Source organism: Castor canadensis, chromosome 11 (genome assembly GCF_047511655.1).
Source record: "Castor canadensis chromosome 11, mCasCan1.hap1v2, whole genome shotgun sequence".
In the NCBI taxonomy this organism is placed as follows: Eukaryota; Metazoa; Chordata; class Mammalia; order Rodentia; family Castoridae; genus Castor; species Castor canadensis.
The window spans coordinates 135,830,477-135,837,342 of NC_133396.1; positions in this window are offsets into that span (position 1 = coordinate 135,830,477).

Below are 6,866 nucleotides of genomic sequence, written 5' to 3' on the forward strand. Positions count from 1 at the left end.
TCCTTCCCCACATGTATTTTTGCAAGCAGGTGTTTCATTTGCAGTTTGCCAGAAGCAAACTGTTTTTCAGGTGCATGGAGAATATCATCTGTGTACAAAAAAGCAGCAGTAATAACTACTCCTGGTAGAGTTTGCTCAATAGGAGAGCAATATAGAGTTGTTGAATAAAGGATTGAATTGAACACAATGTTCAAACAGCTTAAATGTACCCATCTAGTGGGGATTCATGTTAATTACCAGCCCCAGAATGGATGGAGATATAACACCAGAAGATGGGGATTAACATTGTTAAAGTGCCTTTTATGTAAAGCACAGTGATTTAGCATGTCCCTTGAATTCAGTGGTAGTATATCTATTTGCTCGATAAACAAAATTGTGTCTTAAATTTTGTGCAACTTTCTCAAATTCACAGAGGTAATAAGGATTACACCATGCTTCAACCCCCTGCCAGTGGGAATCACAAAACCTAACTGCAAGTACTGGAATTCTCTTTTGGGTTTTACTTCGTTGGATTATTCTTGGATGCTCTACTCTCTATTACAGGAATGTTCCATATGAATCCCACGTAATGAACATAATTGTGACATCTTAACGAGACACTAGCAAAAAAATAAATAAATAAAATAATGATCATTAGCTTTTATTATTGTCCAATTCTTTGCATTACAACCTGAGTCATAAAGCAGTACTATTGTCTGTTCATTTAATAGTCCCTTTGTTGTTGTCCATGTGTCTATAGCAAGGATAATTAATTCATAGCTCCCATGGTAGCATAGATACTAATGGCAGTATAGTTTTAACTCTAAACTTATATATAGATTTCATATCTATTAATAATCATTATGTCTTTCATTGACTTTCAAGAACCCAGTGTACCGTTCCACCCACAATGCTACTGTGATCGTCTACAAGAAGAAGATAGTACAGTAGAGAACTGAAGGATACTTGCTAGAAGCTCTTAATTTCTCATTCTTATGATCTGGGAACATAATGAAGTTACTTAATATTATCACGATTTAGTTTGATTTTTCTAGTAAGTGAATTTAGAAGTAATTTCTACCTCATTGGGTTCTTTGGGGCATTAATGAGAAAATGCGTCTTGATCATTGATGAGACTATGTCTTATTGTCTCATATATTATAATGCTAATAAATGCTTATCATTTTTATTGCAATTAGAATCTATATATTTAGACGTCATCTGTATTTTTCAGCAATATTAGCATCACCATGAGATATTTAGGTAAAATTAAAGCATTCACACTTTCTCAATTTATTATGCAACACACTTCACTCTGCTAATTTTTCCATTTGTTCTGTATTTTGTTATTTTTACCTCTAAATTTCTAAGCATTTTAAAATAATTTGTAATAATGTTCCTGCCTTCTAGCTCAACAATGGCTACTAGTGGTCAGCTACTTGGCTTCTATATGCTGATTTGGGATCAGGATTTTCTGCTTGTTTGTTCATTTTGCTGTTGTTGTTTTGCTGTGTTTCTAAATTTTCTCATTGTATATATTATTTATAAAACAACCGTAAGTACCTGCAGAGTGAAACAGAAAAATTTTCACAAAGATAGTATACACTATGTTGTACTTTTGTCAACATACCATTTGGAGTAATTCTATGTTTGGCAGGGATGGTTCAAAAAGTCAAACACGTAGATGTTTTTCAAGATATTGCCAAATGGGTTTTTATATAGTTGCAATCTTTTATATCCTCTTCAATAAGGGAGTTTTTCTCCATTATCATATTATCAGATATTTCCCTAATTTCTCAAATTAGAGTATTGAAAGTGGAATCTGAATGTTAGTCCACTGTTTTCCATTTTAGTTCTCATGAAGCATTAATGGTAACCCCCACCCCTACTCTTTGTAGAGTCACCCAGAGAAATACAGAGAAAGAAGCAGGAAAGATGAGGATGAAGGGAGGAGAGGTGAAGTTTGAGGACTTCACCTGCCACTGTTGGCTTTCACTACCCAGTGAAAGAAACATGAGACAACAATGAAATTGCAGAATTGCAGTCTCTAGAAGCTGAGAGTAACCACTGTCAACAGCCAGCACAGAAATGGAACCTGAGTCAAACATCCACAGGCACGTGAATTCTTCCAACCATCCAGGAGAGTCTGTAACCAGATTTTGCCCCAAATTCTCCTGATGAGATCCAGCAGTGCCAGATCCACAGCAGAGAAATTACTAGAGCTGATGGATTTCTGATCTACAAAAACTGTGAGACAATAAATTTGCATGGATTGAGCCACTAAACATGTGGTAGCTTATGATACAATGCTTTCTGTAGGAAGGAAAGAACTTGCAGTGCTTTTTATGCAGTTAAAACTGAAAAGAAAATAATAGCTAGGGAGAAGGCGGTGACTTTGGATAAAACACAAATTATTAATGCTTTCCCTTATTTCTAGAGAGCTATAGATTGAAGCAGAAAATGGGGTAACTGCAGGTAATGAAAATATTATCAGAGAGTAAACTGTTCTTTTAAAGCAAGAGTCCAGAAAATTCTAAGAATGACACCACACTGTGATGCTTCCTTGAATAAATAACTAAGCCACAGATGACAACTCAAGAGTTCAAAGAAATGTGAGGGGAGAGAACTAGGTGAACCCAAGGAGTTATGCCGTGCGATATCCTTAGAGTCGGGGTAGAGAGGAAATTCCAAGACACATGGCAAAACCTCAACAAATTAGTTAGAATCATTAATAAATTGGTGGAAAAATGAGATAAGTGGTTGTTAAAATCAAATTTTATTTTAAAACTTATTGTTGAGTGATGTTTGCACCAATGAAAGTTTTGGCTTTTATTGTGAACATTTCCATAATTTAGGAGACTGCTAGCATTTTTCCAAAAAACTTTTACTTTATAAAATTTTGTGGTAGAAGTTTATAGTTTGGGAGTGTCTCAAGTGATAGAGTGCCTGCTTATAAAGCATGAAGCCCTGAGTTCAAATCCCAGTACTGCCAAAAAAGAAGAGTTTACAGTTTTTATATCCTCACGTTAGTTAGCCTTAAGTAAATAACAAGTGCAGCCGACGTATTTCTAGATACTGCTTTCGATACTAGTGACACAAATTAGCCTTTAATAGAGATTTCTATTAGGCATTGTTTGAATTTTAGGAAATACTAGACCTTAAGAATCTTAGAGAAAATTTAAAAATAATTCCAATTAGCAGGCTTACTTAACACTATGGCTTTAAATTTCACCTCTATCATAAAAACACCTTTGCTTATAATTGAATTTACCTTTCTAGAGCACTTGGGTCTATTATAAGTGAGAGACTGGCACAAAAAACAGAAACTCTAGATATTTCAAATCTAAAGTGCTTTAGCACAGAAGTTTGAAAGTGGGAGACTTATAAATTCTAGTCTTCCCAGGCTGTGAAGAGACGTTCTCCAATGTCTGCTCACTTGATGTGGCAGCTGAGATATTAACAGTGATTTTTCCTATTTTTCTGGTGCTTGGATACTGCAGGGAGCTTCCTAACATCTAGACTGAAGCTACTTAGGCATACCTTTAAATTGCGGCCTGGGATTTGAGCCACACCTCCAGGTATTATTAACAGTTTTGAACCTTTAACTCCTGCTTGCATAACTTAAGAATTCTAACATAATATAGCTGTGTATGTGGCTTATATGTGTACTCCCAGCTACTTGAAAAGTGGAGATCTGCAGTTCAAAGCCAGCCTGGGCAAAATGTTAGTGAAATCTCATTTCAACAAACAAACCAGATGTGTTAGCATGTGCCTGTAATCCCAAGTATGTGAGAGGTGAAGGTAGGAAGATCATGTTGCTATGCAAGACCTGGACAAAAGCACATGACTTTACCTGAAAAATAGCTAAAGCCAAAAAAGGCTGAGAGTGTGCTTGGGTTATAGAGCAGCTATAAACCTAGCAAATAAAAGACCCTGATTTCAAATTCTTCCACTGGCAAAAATAATAAAGTTTTTTTGACATAGCATAAATACTACATACAGCACAACTGCTTCAATTGCAAAATGATGCATAATGAAATTGCTTCAAGAAAAAAACACAGTGAAGAAAATGGTTAAATACTATAGTATACACTAAAAATTAAGGTAATTGTTTCATATTACTTTGAAGTTATGCTTTGAAATATATTATCATCCTTCAAAATCAATCAGAACCGAGTGTGACCAATCAAAAGAAACCCAATAATGTTGTAGTTTAATAAAAATTTATTTCCCATTTTTCTTGCTTAATGTGAGATTATTTGGTTAGATCGATACTTATGGAAAACAGAACCAAAATGTGATATATACTTTTCTGGTCAATGCTAATCACCAACATGGACTCTGGGCAGCTGCAGCCAACGTCTCCAGGAACAGAGGGAAAGAAATGCTTCACCTCATCAGAGCCCTTCCATTGGTGAGTTCATCAAGGATGCTGTGAAATGTTGGGCTTCAGAGCATAATATGTCTAGAGGTTGCAGTCTATCACAACCTCCTGAGAACTGTTTTGGATAAGCTCCATTTTGTATATATTTATCCCCTGAAAAGTATCACTCTCCCTAACATAAGCACATCCATGTTTTAACAGGCTTTCAGTCATCATACATGAATATTTATCAGTTTTCACAAATGTAATAGTCGTATGGTAAATTATCTTTTAATAAATAAATGGTTGACTATAGCTTCTCACCACCTGTCCTAATTAATTACAGTCATGTGCACACACAGATACGTGGAAGTCATAAAAATGCTCACAATACTGATGTCTAACAGGCTGTGTTGTTTCCTGCTTTTATTTACTAATGTAAATAGAAAGGTATATGTTGCAAGATATTTAGAGTTTTAGGACTACATTAAGTTTAAAATGAATTGTCATAACATTCCTAAATAAGAAACCAACAAGTAGATCTTTAACAAGAAATTCTGCCTGGAGCTAAAACCACAAGAGAGAAACAGGTGCTTAAAACAATTGGGGTGACAAACAGCTTGGAAAACTGGAAGTAAAGAGAAATGTAGTCTTGAGATGTTTGGGAGAAGACTTGTAATTAACTATAAGGATTACTTTTTGGTAATAGAAAACTGTAAGCTCTCAGGGAGGTGGAGATGGGGAGAATTGTGGTTTAATGCCAGATATGGCAAAAGTTAGCAAGATCCCATCTCAATTCATAAGACAACCATGTGGTGTATGCCTGGCATTCCAGCTACATGGGAGGCACAAGTAGGAGAATCATGGATTGTGAAAACATGAATAAAAATTAATAAAGCAAAAATATGGACAGAGGGCATGGCTCAAGCCTTAGGGCACCTTCCCCTCAAGCGTGAACCCTTGAATTCAAATCTCTGTACCACAAAAAAAAAAAAAGAAAATTTCAAGCCAGGGTGTGACAAATACATACATGTTTGTATGCTAGCCAGCATACTATATTTCAGGGGTCTGTTTGTTTCACTAACTGCAATGGGAGCTTTTCATAATAAAAATAATTTTAATACATTGTTTTTTGAAATGAATTTGGATTTGCTCTCTGTAATTTGAGAAGCATACATCTAAATGTGAGAAATATAAGTATGGTTCAAAATATGGGCAAGAATACAATGAAATGACTTTTTTTCTCATAATAAGTCATATTGTTCTTGAACTCCAAAGACTCCTAAGAATTATAACCAGATATGATGTATAAACTTACTACATAGGGGGAAATCTAGTAACATAGTCTACCAGTCTCAACATCCACTTATTTGTTTTTGGTACTTGGCATTGGAACGTGGACCTTCGACAGACATGCTAAGCATGCACTCTGTCACTGAGTTGCACCCATAGCCCCTTTAGCTACGGTCTTGACATTATCAGATCCATAGTAGAGGAAGTGCTCCACTGCTCTGCTGTGCTGAAAGATCCCTCCCCAAGACAATCACCTCCACTGACCTTAGACAAAACATGGCAATGTATCCAACAAGATCTTATCTAGAGTAATATGATTGTTCCCCACATTTTTATGAACCTAAGTTGCACAAACAAGCTAAAAAATTCCAGATCATCCTTCCTTCAAAATCAGTCCATCTTCATGGATTCTGACACATGGAAACACCAACTGTGTCCCCTCTCCCAACTCCACAACCCTTCCCAATGCCCCTTGAAACTTAGGTCTTCATCAGCACAACACCTCCTAACTTAACAATGTTGTCTGTACTTTGATTGGAAGCTCTGGCTATCGTCACACACAGAGTATGTAAGAAGTATTGTCTACACTGCCTGCAGTTCTCTCAAGCTGGGGCTATTTTCTCCTCTGTAGCTCTGTTCCACTGGATTTAAGAGCAATTGATGCTACCCTCCCTCTTCCCTGCTCTTTACTCTCACTTAATATTTATTTTTGTCTTTTCCCCAGTGATTCCTTTTTTCCTCTTTCAGAGTAGCTTACATGTCTATTATATACAGTCTCTTGTCTTTATTTACTTTTATTCATTTCTTTAATGTTTGAAATAATTTTTGTAGTCATACTTCCAACCATCACCTTAATGTTCAAAACATCAAAACCAAAAACAAAAAACCTGATGTTTACTTTATTGCTTATAAATGATGCTTTGAATTTTAGCAATTTCTAAAGTCATGGAATTCAGGGTTGGTAAGGCAGAGAGCAGGCGAAGATGTTCAGAAGCCGTGTACTCCGGCCTTCCAGATTATTGACTCATTCATTCAGTTTTATAATTTCCTTTATAACATCTCTCCAGGGCAAGGTTGACATTTATGCTTTGGACTTTTAACATATTTTAAAAATATTTCTCTTTACTTATATGTTTTACTGTCTTCAGTAATGGCAGAAATTTGATAAAGTGATTTGTGGGGTTTGATGGAGTCAATAAAGAAATTTCTGTTTCCCCCACTACTTTCACTC